Raw genomic sequence first — 15551 nt, 5'->3', positions numbered from 1 at the left:
ACAAGGAACCCAAATAGTGAGTAGATAATCATACATCAAATAGATCATCCAAGAAAGAACACTGGAATTCAACAGACAACTGACTGGAAACACCTAAGGTAAGGAAGGCAAGACAACCTGCTTCTGCTTGGCTGGGATCATCTGGGATCTGGGGAGACTCCCCCAGTGCAGAGAAAAGGTAAGTGAGAGACCCCCAGCAGTCCACATTTCCAGCCTGGATCCCTGCAATCCTAGCCACAAGAGAATCCCTTGACCCTCATGGATCCTGAGACTAAAATAGGGAGAAACCTAGAGAAAACATGATGGCATTGCCCCAAAGAGAAAATGTATGCTGAGTCCATAACACCTCCGGAGTCCTATACGGCTACACAAAGTTGACACTTTGAGTGAGCTCCCAACAGAGTGCACCTTGTCCTAAGGCTCAATAGGACCTGTATCTTCACATCCCTGGAGCCCCACTGATATCCCACAACTGCAGCCACAACTGTAGCTAGCCGCTGCCACCAGAGCCGAAGCACAGGCCACCAGCAGTGACCCACTGCCTCCAGCAGAAGAGTCTCCCCAAATTTTTCCCACACCAAGACAGAGCCTCCTCTCCTCCTCCCCAAACTGCCATCACTGCTGGCTGCTGGAACTTGGGATGAAACAGGAGTGAAATATGTGTTCCTCACTCACCTACATATAGCTGCTACCACTGAAAGCAACTCTACTCTCCCTAGTAGCAGAGTCACAACACAACTGCTACCACCCTCCACTGAAGCAGTCTACGGGGAGCCTGAGGATGACCCCATCCCACCCCTGTCTACCATAGCCAGTGCCTGAATGCGCTACTGGGGGTCCCCTGGCCAAGCATCACCACGTGCCCTGCCTAGAACATGCAGTTCAGGGTCCTGGGGGCTGCCCAGTCCAGTGCACAACTATTGGCATCTGAGCACTTATCCTGGAGTTCTGAAGTTGGGTTTGCCCATCCTACCACTATCACCACAGCTGACACCTACCTGCACTCACCACGTCTAAGCCTGAAGACTGGCCTGCCCAGCCAATGGTAGCTACAGCCAACACTAGCACATACCTCTCAGGACCTGTAGGGTTGTCTTGCCACTACTACTGCTATTGCCCATGCCACTTCTGCTGCCTAAGCACAGCAGAACATGCCCATACATTCAGCTCACCACGGCCACTACCTGCATCTGAGAAAATCACCTGGAGGCCCCAAAATTGGCCCACCTGGGCCTGCTGACACTGGTGCCATAGTACACTACCCTTGGGTCCAAGGACAGACACGTTCACTCTACTGCTGCCACCAATGGAATTTGAAGACTAGGCCACTTGGTGTCCTTGTCCCCTGCAAAACTTCACCACAGCCTCCACTAATAACTGCGCTATAAGCCACTGAGGAAATCACAGATACAATTGATGCTGTTTATAGGTGAAGAAATCGTACACTGACAACATTAATGCATGCACTCAGAATCAAATCCAAAGTGTCCTACCCAACCAACATCATAGATATAACTTTAGGAAAATGTCTTCCCCTAGGAAAGTTTCTTTAAAAATAGGAAAGAGTGACTGTTACACAAGTGCAGATATCAACATAAGAACACAAGCAACATAAAAAAGTAAGGAAATATGGCTTATGAAATCATAGAAAAAATTTTTACATAATATTGAAGAAACTCAGAAAATACAGAATAATAAACCATATAATTAAATCAGAAAAGCAATCCAGGGCAGAGTAAGAAATTTGACAAAGAGATAATCATTATGAACCAAATGGAAATCTGGAACTGAAGAATTCATGGAATGAAATACAAAATATATTCAAAAGCCTCAAAAATTGACTAAATCCAGCAGAAGAATCTCAGAATTTGAAGGTCAGTCCTTTGAGATAACCAAGACAAACAAAAATTTGAAATAAGGAGTTTTATTAAATGAACACAGCCTACATAACATATGGAACAAAATAAAGCAACACAGTATTTGACCTTTTTTTTTTTTTTTGTAACAGGCTTAATTCACTTTATTTTTCTTGTATAAAAACCCTATGTTGTAGCCACAGCTGGAGCCTGGGTCCGCTGCAGGGAGACTCTGGTGTGGGTCTTGACAAGGTGGTCAGTGAATTCCTGAGAGGGAGACTTGGTAAACACAGTCTCCTTCCAGAGGTCAGGGGTCAGGTAGCTGTAGGTCTTAGAGATGGCATCAAAGGTGGCCTTGGCCAAGTTGCCCAGGGTGGCAGTGCAGCTCTGGGCTGAGGTGTAGCAGTCATCAGTACCAGCCATCATGAGCAGCTTCTTGGGCACAGGTGCTGAGACGATGCCAGTGCCCCTGGGTGCAGGGATGAGGCGCACCAGCACAGAGCTGCAGCAGCCTGTCACCTTGCAAGGGACGGTGTGGGGCTTGCTGATCTTGTTCCCCTAGTAACCTCTACGCACCGGGACAATGGAGAGTTTGGGCAGGATCATGGCCCCACAGATGGCGGTGGCCATCTCCTTGGAGCACTTAACACCCAGGCCGACGTGGCCATTGTAGTCCCCGATAGCAACAAACACCTTGAACCTGGTGCGCTGGCCAGCACGGGTCTGCTTCTGCACCGGCATAATCTTCAAAACCTCGTCTTTGAGAGAGGCCCCCAAGAAAAAGTCAATGATTTCAGATTCCTTAATGGGCAGAGAGAAGAGGTAGATCTCCTCCAGGGACTTGATCTTCATGTCCTTGACCAAGCAGCCGAGCTTGGTGACGGGCAGCCACTCCTTATCCTCGGCCTTACCTCCGCGAGCTCAGCGGCCTCGGCCCGACCTGTCCACGGCCGTGACCCCAGCCCCGGATGCCACTGCTGAAACCTCTGTGGAAGCCACCGCAGTTCCCCATCCCAGGGCCACCAGGGCCTCCAGGCCCCCCGCTGCACCAGTGTCATCCGCCATTTGGTATTTTCTCGGAGAAGAAGAGTATTTGAACTTTTGGTGCCCCAGAAGGCAAAGAGAAAATGAGAGTGATAGAAAACTTAGTGTGAGAAATAATACTGACAACTTTACATGACTAGCAAGAAATACAGATATCCAAATATAGGAAAAGACTCAAAAGTTACCACTACAGAAGACCATCAAATCGCAATAATAAATGATAAGAGAAAAAGAAAAACGCTATACAAAATAACCAGAAATCAATTAATACAATGATAGCAATAAGCTCCTGCATATCAATAATAACCTTGAATGTAAACACATTAAACTTTCGTCTTAAATGATATATACTCGCTGAATGGATTAAAAAAGGACCCAACTCTATGCTGCCTACAAGAAACCTAGTCGTATTTGTAGATATATATGACCTACAGTAATAGAATGAAAAAATAAATTCTTTTAAAAAGGAAATCAAAATTGAGCATGAGTAGTCATACTTAAGTCAGATACAATAGACTTTAAGTCAAAAACAGTAAAAAGAGACAAAAAATTATATAATGATAAAAGGATCAATTCAGCAAGAGGATGTAGCAATTCTGAATGTATTTACCCAACACAGAACACTCAAATATATAAAGCAAATATTACTAGATTTAAAGGGAGAGATAGGCTCAAATACAATAATATTTTGGGACTTCAACACCATTCTGTCATCATTAGACAGAACACATAGACAGAAAATTAGAACCCTCACCCCCCAAAACATACAAGAGATAGTAAAACAAAAATGATTTTTTTAAAGATAAACACAATGGATAACCTACTTTCTAGATTAGCCAAGAAAATTACTTCTCCTCAATTATTTCACAAAACTGAAGAGGAGGGAATTCTCTGTAACTTATTCTACCAGGCCGTCATTACTCTGACACCAAAACCAGCCTAAGATGCAAGAACAAAAAAAAAGAAAACTGAAAGCTTATATTCTTGATAAACGTAGATGCGAAAGTCTTCAAGAAAATACTAAAAACTTGAATCCAACAACACATCAAAATTGTAATATATCATGATCAAGTAGGATTTATCCCAGGAATGTAAGGTTATTTCAACATACAGAAATCAATAAATGTGATACATCGCATCAACAGAATCAAGGGCAAAATCAGTATGATCATTTTGTTATTTCTTGTCTTTTTGTAATAGCCATTCTAACTGGGATAAGATAAAACGCCACTGTGGTTTCGTTTTACATTTCCCTGGTTATTAGTGATGTTGATCATTTTTAAATATACCTGTTGGTTGTTTGTATTTCTTTTTTTGATAAATGTCTATTTATGTCGTTTGTACATTTTTAGAACTACTACACAATTCAGCAGTTCCACTACTGGGCATTTACGCAGGCAAAACAAATCAGTATACCAAAGTGATACCTGCATTTACATGTTTATTGCAGCACTGTTGACAATAGCCAAGACATGGAATCAATGCAAGTGTTCATCAGTGGATGAATGGGTAAAGAAAATGTGGTGTGCATACAAAATAAAATACTGTTTGTCTATAACAACAAATGAAAAAATGTCATTCATAGCAAATGGATAGAACTGAAGGTCAGTATGTTAAGTGAAAGAAGACAAGCTCAAAAAGACAAATATTGCATGCTCTCACTCATATTTGGAAGCTAAAAAGTATTTATCCTGTGCAGGTAGGAAATAGAATGATAGGTATCAGAGGCTGGGAAGAGTGTGTGGGTGAGAAGTGGGGAATGAATAGAGGTTAGTTGGTACAAACATACAGTCAAATATGAAATATAAATGATAAGGTTTGCTAGCAGAGTAGGGTGACTACAGTTAGCAACAATGTATTTTATATTTCAAAATAGGTAGAAGAGAAGATTTGAAAGGTTTCCAACACACATAAATAATAAATAATCAGGTGATAGACACCCCAAATACCATGACTCAATCATTACATATTCTATGCGTGTAACAAATACTCACATGTATCCCATAAATATGCTAAATATGTCTCAGTTAAGAAATAAATAAATAAAACTAAAATCTCCTGTATGTCAGATGCCAACGAATAAGGAAAACACATTCAAACCACACTCTGGGAAAAGGTTTTTTTTTTTTTTTTTTTTTTTTTTTTTAACTTTATGTAATGCTGCAACAATACTTATAATAGGGGAAAAATCAAAACAACCTGTTTCTCAGTAGAGGAGTGGGTAAACTGTGCCTTATAAAACACTGCAGTTAAAATGAAATTCAGCAAGATGTAAGAATGTGTATGAATCTCAAAATAACATTATCCAAAAGAAGTTACAAAAGTATATGCATGTATGATACCACTTATGTAATTTAAAACACAGAACAACAGCATGGATTATATAAGTTTGTGTGGAAATCATACATAATTGTTATCTCAGAGAAGGAAAACTAGGGAATTCAGAAAGGAGCTTTAAATGTATCTGGAATTTATTTAAAAGAACCAACTAGCAGAAATTTTAACAAAATTTAACTTTCTTGAAGAGTATATGAGTGTCTCTGTTATCTTTGTATCTCTCCTCCTCTCTCCTCCTCACCTTTTTAAACAATTCCAAACTTACGGAAAAATACAGTTTAAATAACCTTTTCTTTCTTAATCCTTTTGAAAACAATGTTGCATCAACAATAAATATCTTATAATTTCTTCCAAACATATTCTTCAGTATAAACATCAAAAGAAGAAAATTAATATCAGTACCTGACTACTGTCTAATACTTAGCCTCCATTAAAGTTTTTACAATTTTCAACTTTTTTTAAATTTGGAAATATCTCATCTAGAATCTCACACTGCATTCAGCTGTTATCATTTTAATCTTCTTGAATCTATATCATTTATTCATCCTTTCTTTTACTTTCGTGATTTTGACACTTTTAATGATTACAGGTTAGCTCTTTTGTAGAAGGATTTTGGAGAGTGTTTGTTTTTAATATAATTACAAACAAAATCTCCTCCCAACCCAGAAAACTTCTCGATAAAGCTACAAGGGGAAAAAATAATTTTAGTTTTATTACTAAGTAAGTATTAAACGAGAGTGTGATTCTCATCACAGGCAATCTGCTAAGACATTGCAGAGGCAGAAGGAAATCTCACCCTTTTACACAGCAAGCAGCAACACGTATATTCTCCTGCAAACAATAACTAGTCCTCAAGTAAGAAACCTTGACAGCACCATTTGTCACACATTGTTCGTCCCAAATACACTTAGTAGTTAGGATAACCATCTGTGTTTGTTAATTGGCTTTATCTAAAGGAAAAATGAACTTCTCCTATAATTATGACAGGAGGTAGTTTTACAGCTTAGATTGAGATGCCCACTCACCAAAGTGAGACTGTTACCCTCCCACAGAAACTGAGAGCTAGGTAGGTGCCATCTCCATTGATGATGACATTTCGGAGTTGGTTCCCAGGTCCTTGAGAAACACATTCCTGGGTCTGTAAGGCTTGAAAGGGGCTTTTTAAAGTTTTTTTTAAAGTCGTATGTGTATCTCAGAGATAGGGAAAAGACTTATAAGCTTTCTAAAGTAAACGTTTTAAGAAAAGGAGGTAGTCTATTTGCTTATTTTCTGTAGGGAGCTTTTTCTTTTCTTTTGATTTTTACATATTTTCATAAATGTTACTCAATTTTGATGTGTTTAATGTTTCCTTATTACTAGACTCAGATTCTGCACCTTTGGCAGGCATAACATGGATGTAATTTCGTTTTCTCATTTAATCCTATCAGTTGGTACCTGATTTCATTGTGTCTCACTACTGGTGATGTTAATCTTGATCATTTGATTAGAGTGGTTTGTGATAGGCTTTTTCATTTTAGAATTATTTCTGCACTCCCTTTAAAATTAATAATAATTTTGTGAAAAATGTACCTTAAGAAAAGACTTATTCCTTATCACATTTTCAGTGTATATACATACTTATTTTAGTCAGTAGAGGCTTACAGTTTTCTGTTTTTATTCAGTGGACTATAATTCATTAATACAACTACTTATTTTGATCCTCAATTATTTCTGGTTTGACCAGTGGAAGCCCCTTCAAATTGGTTTATATTTCCCTTTAACATGTCCCTATATTGTTGGATGAATACCTTACTTTCCAGTAAAAAATAATGTTCCAAAGTCATGTTGTATTTTTTCTGTCCCAACCCTGGAATCAGCAATTTCTCCAAGATGGTCTGGTTCTTTTTAATGAAGAATTGTTCATTGAAACCAGTATTTGGGTGCTAAACATACTTGATGCCATTTGTCTGTCACCGTTTCCTGTCTATTCAGTAGACATGCCTAAGAAGGTCGTATGCGTGCAGCTATATATTTCTATATCTATATTGAAATTATGAATTCACACTATTGTCTCCAGTTCAAATCCAGTAACAGAAGGTTCATTTTTGTTTTTAACATTTCTTTATCTTGTAACTATTTTTCTGATAGTGAGAAATCTATATCACTATATGCTTCATAAACCTAATTACATAATGGGATCTCTTGTATTTAACAAATTCCCTATCATCACACGACTTCCTGTCCCCACTACTCCGCCATGTAGAATCCCTACTCAAGCTGGGCCACGGCTGCCAACTCCGCATTTGTATACCTTCATACTTATATGAAGTTCAAAATCATGTGTTAGGCTCCTAGGCCCACTCCTGGAGTGCCCTCTGTATTAGACATCCTCTCACCAAATTCAGGTTATTATTTTCCAAGGGAAGGTAAGTGAAATCCAAATAGAAAGAAGAAAGGGTTATTACATGTTTAAAATATTAAAATCCAACCACATAAAAAAATGCAACAAAAACTAATTACTGGCATCATCCCATTGCCAGGAGTCACCAACTACTCTCAGATTGGGTAATTCACTAGGAAGACTCATAGGACTCAATATATGTGTAGCATATATGTAGTTCATGATTATAATTTATTATAGGGAAATATCATCTACCAAGGAAGCTAATAAAAGTTTCATCACCTAGGATTTTTATTGGGAACTGGTCATAGAGGCAGCCTCTGTCTGGTAAGTACTGAAATTCTAGACTTCCAGAAGAAAAGCAGATATTCTCTATAAACCATGTTGTATAAACAGTTTAGTTCCAGGAAGCCACTCTTCATTTCTGGGACTTATGAGAACACTCCTAAATATAAGTTCCAAGATTTTAGCTGAAGGTCAATTTTGTACACAGCGTTTTGAAAAATAGCAGTTAGACCTGCATGTTTTGTTAACATATTTTTTGGCACAATCATTGACCTTTGTTTGTCTTTAGTTGTAAATTATACCTTAATTGGCCTCTTTCATAAACTGTACATTTGTTTTCCAAATGTCACCCCCAGTAGATCAAGATGTGGAATGTTTCCAGCCCAAATGTAGTGATTACTGAAACTTCTGTTATTCGAATGAGCTTAACTGTTTTTATCTTTACGCAAATAAAATTACACAATATGTACTTGATATGGTTAGGCTGTGTTTCCACCCAAATCTCATCTTGAACTGTAGCTACTATAATCCCCATGTGTGGAGGGAGAGACCAGGTAGAGATAATTGAATCATGGAGGCACTTTCCTCCATCATGTTCTTGTGAAAGTGGGTGAGTTTTCAAGAGATCTGGTGGTTTCATAAGGGGCTTTTCCCTTTTGCTCTGCACTTCTTTTTGCTGCTGCCATGTGAAGGAGGACATGTTTTCTTTCTCTTCTGCCATGATTCTAAGTTTACTGAGCTCTCTCCAGCCATGCGGAATTGTAAGTCAATTAAACTTCTTTCCTTTATAAATTACCCAGTCTTGGTATGTCTTTATTAGCAGCACGAGAAAGGACAAATACAGTAAATTGGTACTAGTAGAGTGAGGTGCTGCTTTGAGGATATCTGAAAAAGTGGAAGTGACTTTGGAACTGGGTAACAGGCAGAGGTTGGAACTGTTTGGAGAGCTCAGAAGAAGATAGAAAAATGTAGGAAAGTTTAGATCTTCCTAAGGACTTGTTGAATGGCTTTGACCAAAATGTTGATGGTGATATGGACAATAAAGTCCAGGCTTGGGTGGTCTCAGATGGAGATGAGTAACTTGTTGGAAACTGGAGCAAAGGTGACTATTATTTATGCTTTAGCAAAGAGACAGGCAAGATTTTGCTCCTGTCTTAGAGATTTATGGAAGTTGAACTTGAGAGAGATGATTTAGGGTATCTGGCAGAAGAAATTTCTAAGCAGAAAAGTGTTCTGGGGAGAAATTCAAGTCTGCTGCAGAAATCTGCATAAGTAACAAGGAGCCAAATGTTAATCACCAAGATAATGGGGGAAATGTCTCCAGGGCATGTCAGAGACCTTCACAGCAGCCCCTCCTACCAAAGGTCCAGAGGCCTAGGAGGAAATAACGGTTTCATGGGCTAGGCCTGGGTCTCTTCTGCTGTGTGTAGCCTTGGCTTAAAGAGCCAAGGTACAGCTCAGGACATTGCTTCAAAAGGTGCAAACCCCAAGGCTTGGCAGCTTAAACATGGTGTTGAGCCTGAAGGTACACAGAAGTCAAGAACTGAGGTTTGGGAACCTTCACCTGGATTTCAGAGTATGTATGGAAATGCCTGCATGTCCAGGCAGAAGTTTACCGCAGGGGCAGGGCCCTCGTAGAATCTCTGCTAGGGCAGTATAGAAGGGAAATCTGGGGTCAGAACCCCCACATCGAGTCCTCATTGGAGCACTGTCTAGTGGAGCTGTGAGAAGAGGGTCACTGTCCTACAGACCCCAGAATGGTAGATCCACTGACAGCTTGAAATGTGTGCCTGGAAAAGTCACAGGAATTAAATGACAGCCCATGAAAGCAACTGGAAGGGTGACTGTACTCTGTAAAGCCACATGGATGTTACTGCCCAAGGTGTGGATATCCACCTCTTGCATCAGTGTGCCCTGAATGTAAGACATGGAGTCAAAGGAGACCGTTTTAGAACGTTAAGGTTTAATGACTGCCCAATTGAATTTTAGACTTGCATGGAGCTTGTAGCCCCTTTGTTTTGGCTAATTTCTCCCATTTGGAAAGGATGTACTTACCCAGTGTCTGTACTCCAGGTGTATCTAGGGAGTAACTTGTTTCTGATTTTACAGGCTTATAGGCATAAGGGACATGCCTTGTCTTAGATGAGAGTTCGGACTGTAGACTTTTGAGTTAATGCTGGAATGAGCCAAGGCTTTGGGAGACTGTTGGAAGGGCATGGTTGTGCTTTGAAATGTGAGGACATGTGATTTGGGAGAGGCCAGGGGAGAATGATGTGGTTTGGCTGTGTTCCCCATCAAATCTCATCTGAATTGTGCTCCCATAATTCTCACGTGTTGTGGGAGGGACCTGGTGGGAGATAATGAATAATGGGAGTAGTTTCCCTTATACTATTCTTATGGTAGTGAATAAGTCTCATGAGATCTGATGATTTTATGAGAGGTTTCTGCTTTTGCATCTTCTCATTCTCTCTTTGCCTGCTGCCATCCATGTAAGATGAGACTTGTGCCTCCTTACCTTCTGCCACGATTGTGAGGCTTCCCCAGCCACCTGGAACTGCAAGTCCAATTAAACCTCTTCCTTTTGTAAATTGCCCAGTCTCATGTTTGTCTTTATCAGCAGCATGAAAACGGACTAATACAATGACCTTTACTTCTATGACATGATTCCTGTCCCTAAGACTTGGCCTTTCTGGGAAGTCAAGTGAACTGTGTTGTCCACTATAGTGTCTTCACACTGGCATGATTTGTACTTCCTCTTTCAGCACTGAGTGGACTCTGAAATCTTGGCTCAGATATTTGAGTTTTCATTCTGTAGCTCCCTCCTTATGGAACCTGGCACCAAATCCCATCTCTCTTGGTAGCCCTTGTTTCTTCAACCATGTGACATTGATGCTGTCTATTGTTTTCTAAATACCTGGACAGCAGTTTAAAACAAATGCCTTTCAGAATAAATCCTATGTGAAATGGGACTCACCTCTTGTGTTCTCTTTTTCAAGGATCACAGCCATGTTAGTTTCATGCCAGTGCTTCCTACACAGCACTGTAGTTTCACATAGTTTTCTCAGCTTTTGGAGTTATTATTGGTGGGAGGGCAGGTCCTATATACTAACTTTTCTGTCATAACCAGGAATGCAAAAATAAAAATAATTCCTGTTATTATAACAAACTATTACAGTTTTTAAATTATAATCAGGATTTGGATGTATGTCAAGAATTTTTTGTTGGTTCTAGGAGGGGAGTTTAATGTTGGTGTTGTTGTTTTTATATTTCCTTCCATCTCACCTTATATAATTTCTTACTTGTGACACAAGACAAGAAAGTAAATGATGGAGATAATGTCCAAGAAATAGTAGGTTACAGTAATGTTTGATATCAGTTATCAGACCAGCATTTGTCCGATGTATTAAATTTGGAAATAACAGTTAAAGGGACTAAAAATTTTAAATAAACATTTTCAGACCTTGCATTTGTAGAAAACACTTTTTATATAGAAACTTGATGTGAGACATGTTAAATTAAATTTACCATTTAATTTAGACATATGGAAATATCACATGTAAACCTTGAGTGAAAAATTAGATTATTTCTGTGAAAAATATTCACTTGAACTTTGCAATTATTAACAGTGGAGAAGTGTTGATGATTAAAAGATTTTATTGGCATCCTCTAATGTTAGGATAATAAAAGTCATAGAAATAGTCTTGGTGATATAAAGGGGACAGGGAAGTCACCTACTGATAACATTTCATTCAGTAAGTGATTCCGAGCATTCAGCTTTTAGATTTGCCCCTTACAGTCACTTGAGGAAGCCTCTTCAATTTTTATAATGCTTCATGCTTTTGGAGAGGCTGACTTGAATCTGATTTACCCATCTAATGCACTCAATAGTACTTATTTTAACTTCCGTTGTCACGCAAAGTGAATCTAACCTTCTTGCATTTGACAATTGCTCAAGAATTTAGAAGATACCTATCATTGTCACTAAACTTTCTTCCTGCCTGATAAGCAGGCCATATCATTAAATCAGTCATAATTTGCTGGTTTAGATTCTACTATCTTCCTGGCCTGTCTTTTTTGAATGTGCCACCTGGTTTTGGTATTTCTTTTAAATTTTATACACAGGTACAGTCTGCAGAGCATAGAGAACTTTAGAATATTTGCTTAGATATTCTTGAAGACTATTTCTATTAATGAAACTAGTATAATACATTCTAGAGTAGTTTTACAGTATTGTTTACTCCTATTGCACTTGTATTTAACTGGACAATTCAATAATTTTACATTTATTGCTGCCATATTATAGGGCCCCAGTGCCCTTTACAAATTTTTGCATGTTTTATCTAGTTTTTTTTGTTCATTATTCCAGCTTTTTGTTTTGTTTTACTTTGTTTTTTGTTCATTATTCCAGCTTCTGATTGCATTTTGAATCTATTATTAACAAATTAATCATCTCCTCTTTACTTCTGCCAACTTCCTGTTGACTGGAAAGGTTTTGCCAGCGATGTTTATCTGTAAATCACCAGTAAACTATTGCATAACATATTCAAAAGAAGAACCCATGGCAACCCACCAGCATTGTTGATCAGTATTATTAATGATTTTAATTAAAATAATAACATGATTAGGGCTACTATTTACTCTGCTCCCACTCTGTCAGGCATTATGTTTGCTGATATTTTTTAATTCATGTTCAATAAAAATTATTATTGAATTACTTTTATATGCAATCTTGTAGCAACACCACAAAACGTGTATTGTATTTTGTCCATGATTTACTTGGAAGGTGAAATTTCTCAGCTATTAAGTGTAGGAGCCAGAATCTGGACCCTGTTAATATTCTCTAAAATTCAAGCCTACATTATTATTTTGAACTGCCTCCCACAAATCATAGACTTTTAATTCTGATTCCTACCATGTAGTCTAATAGGTTTCTGGCCCTCGATTGGCAATAGATGTTCTATGGAGCATATTTTGAAAGGCATTGATATGTGCAGTATTACTTCAGACTCCTAAGCCATTTTTCCTTAACGTGTTTTCCATGGAATACTAGTCTCCATAGTAATTTATTAAAAAATGAATTTATTTTTTAAAATTCAAACGCTAAATGAATGGGCAGTCAACAAAGCATATCTCTTCCCTGTGGGATCTGAAACAATTGGGCAGGAGACGTGTGTGAAATAGAAAGCAAATATCTGACTCGTAATTGGTAAATCTTGATTGGATAACACATCTTAGATCCAAGGCCAAAATTATGCCTTCTACACTTTAATTTTCAGCAGCTGCAAAAATTGTAGGCCTCTTCCCTTACTAGAACAGAACATGGTGTGGCAAGCTCATTGAGTTTATGAGCGTGAATGCCAATAAAAAGCTTGGCTGTGTTCGTTCAGTATTTTCTCCCTATAGCATCAATTAAAGAAATCACTTATTTTTGGCAAAGGACAGGAACAAGTAAGAGTAGGAAGGGCCTGAAAGTATTACTCTTTTCTCTTGAAATGTTATTCTCTCTCTAGAGAGAGTGGGGAGTAGCATAAATGACATCCTTTTCTAAAAAGTCATTAATGTTTGCTTTCTTAAAAAAAGTTAAAAAGAAGAATTTAGTACATCTGTTTTTAAATTTTAAACCTAAAACCTAATTGAATGAAAAGGTTGAAATAATATGCAGATAGACTGATGTCGTGTAGACCATCTTCCTGTTAGATATATAAGAAATGCTGAAGGATGGAAAACATTCCACTGTGACTTTCTCATGTCCATGGGCTTGTCATCCAGTCATTCCTCTCTATCCTTCTTCCACATAACCTTAGGTCCTAACTCTGCGTCTCAACTCCTTTTACTAAAATGCCCAACTAATATTTAAAAATAATTTCTTAGAACTATTTCTAATCAATTATACCCAGAGCTAGCTGAGTTTCATCTGAACCCTTGCTAAATCTCTGTAAAACACTGGCTCCCTTCTCTCTCAAGCGAGAATCCTTCTTCAGCAGCTTTCAGTACGTGATGGTACTCTGGTTGATTTTCTTCCACAGATGCTGGAATCCATCCTACAATAATCCTGCCACACCATTTTGCGGCTGTGATCATCTATACATGTTAATGCAAATGAATATGCACGGATATATGTGATCAATATGCACGGATATATGTGATGAATATGCACATATATACGTGATGAATATGCACATATATAGATGTGTCAAGTGTTGCACCAGCTGTTCCTTCTGCAGCTCATTGCCTGGCTGACTTCTACTTAGGCTTTGTGTTTCAGGGTAAGTATCATTTCTTTGCTGGACAACTTTCCTACCATGACCTCACGCTTTTTTGTATAGTAAGAGGGACTAATTCCATTGAAATAGTAATTTCTTTCTTCGTATGAATTAACCAACAATCAAAAAACAACTATGCCAGGCACAATATTAGACTTTGGAGCCACAGTGTTGTTTAAGAGAGGTTCCTGTGTTGAGTTTATAGTATATTAGCAAATTCACCATTTTTGGAAGCTAATATGTCAATTCATTTAAAACTGTGTAACTGTGATCATGTGCCAGAAAATACTTTTAGTATTTAAAAAAAAAAAAAGCTAATAATAACCCTGTGAGGTAGGTACTACTGCATACACCTAAGGGTATGTGCATCCCTATTTTACAGATTGGGAATCTGAGATGAGATACGCAGAGGTCAAGTATCTCCTCTCGACCAGTAAGTGGTGGAGCCAAGATACAACAAAGGACTTCTGTCCTGAATCTGAACTTTAAAACACTTTATTCTGTAGCCTGCTACGATCTAGAAACAAAAGATTCTTTATTTTTACTTATATGAGATCTAGGACTTCTTCTACAAACACTATTTTAATAAATCGGGGATCTTAATTATCAGTAAAAAGAAACAACCTTGCAAATAAAACAGACCAATAGATCTTAATCTTATGACTGTTAAAATTATTCCTATGAAATGTTCCTATCAAATATATGGGAATTTTATATTTAAAACACAGACATGAAAGATTGTTCTTGTCTGTATTTAGTAGTGAACATTTAAAAATTCAATTTAACCAGAAAATATTTACAAGGTTAGCTTTAAATTTTAAAGAAAAAAAATCCAATGGCTAGCTAACGAGCAAACCAAATGAAAATAATAAAACTATATTTGAAGGAAGAGTAAAAGCCAGTCTCTAAGCAAAAATGTCCAGATATGCAAATTATGCTGTGAAGTCTGTTCGGTATGCTAGCATATGTTTACAAACCTGTATTCCCAAGATGAGTACCAAATAAAACTGTGATTGACTTTGAGCATAAGAGCCACATACAGTCTAATTTTCCTCTGTAAATACAACTCACACTACACGATGGAGGTAACATAAATGAACTTAAATAACACTACTTTACAATATACAATGCCACGTACTCTAATGCAATTTCTGAATAGAGAAATATTTATCACTTAAAATTGTCAGTTATTATTTATTTTCAGCCTGAACCAATAATCAGTAGAACCCATCCTGCATTCATGGAAAAACTGTATTAATACGCTAAAAAAAACAACATTCATTTTCCTAGCAATGCTTATTTCTCCTTGTGCTTCTCTCTTATTTATTTATGTATTCATTTATTCATTTATTTTGGACATATCTGAACGTGTTTGATCTGTGGCTC

The 15551-nt window shown here is 37.9% G+C and overlaps 1 pseudogene; it reads right to left on the bottom strand.

The window, feature by feature from the left end:
- Positions 1 to 1986: 1986 nt before the first annotated feature.
- Positions 1987 to 2921, bottom strand: LOC111536872 (annotated as a pseudogene).
- Positions 2922 to 15551: the final 12630 nt, after the last annotated feature.

This window comes from Piliocolobus tephrosceles, chromosome 1 (genome assembly GCF_002776525.5).
Source record: "Piliocolobus tephrosceles isolate RC106 chromosome 1, ASM277652v3, whole genome shotgun sequence".
Classification (NCBI taxonomy): Eukaryota; Metazoa; Chordata; class Mammalia; order Primates; family Cercopithecidae; genus Piliocolobus; species Piliocolobus tephrosceles.
The sequence above is the reverse complement of the archived record's forward strand: the minus strand, read 5'-3'. Positions and strand labels throughout refer to the sequence as shown.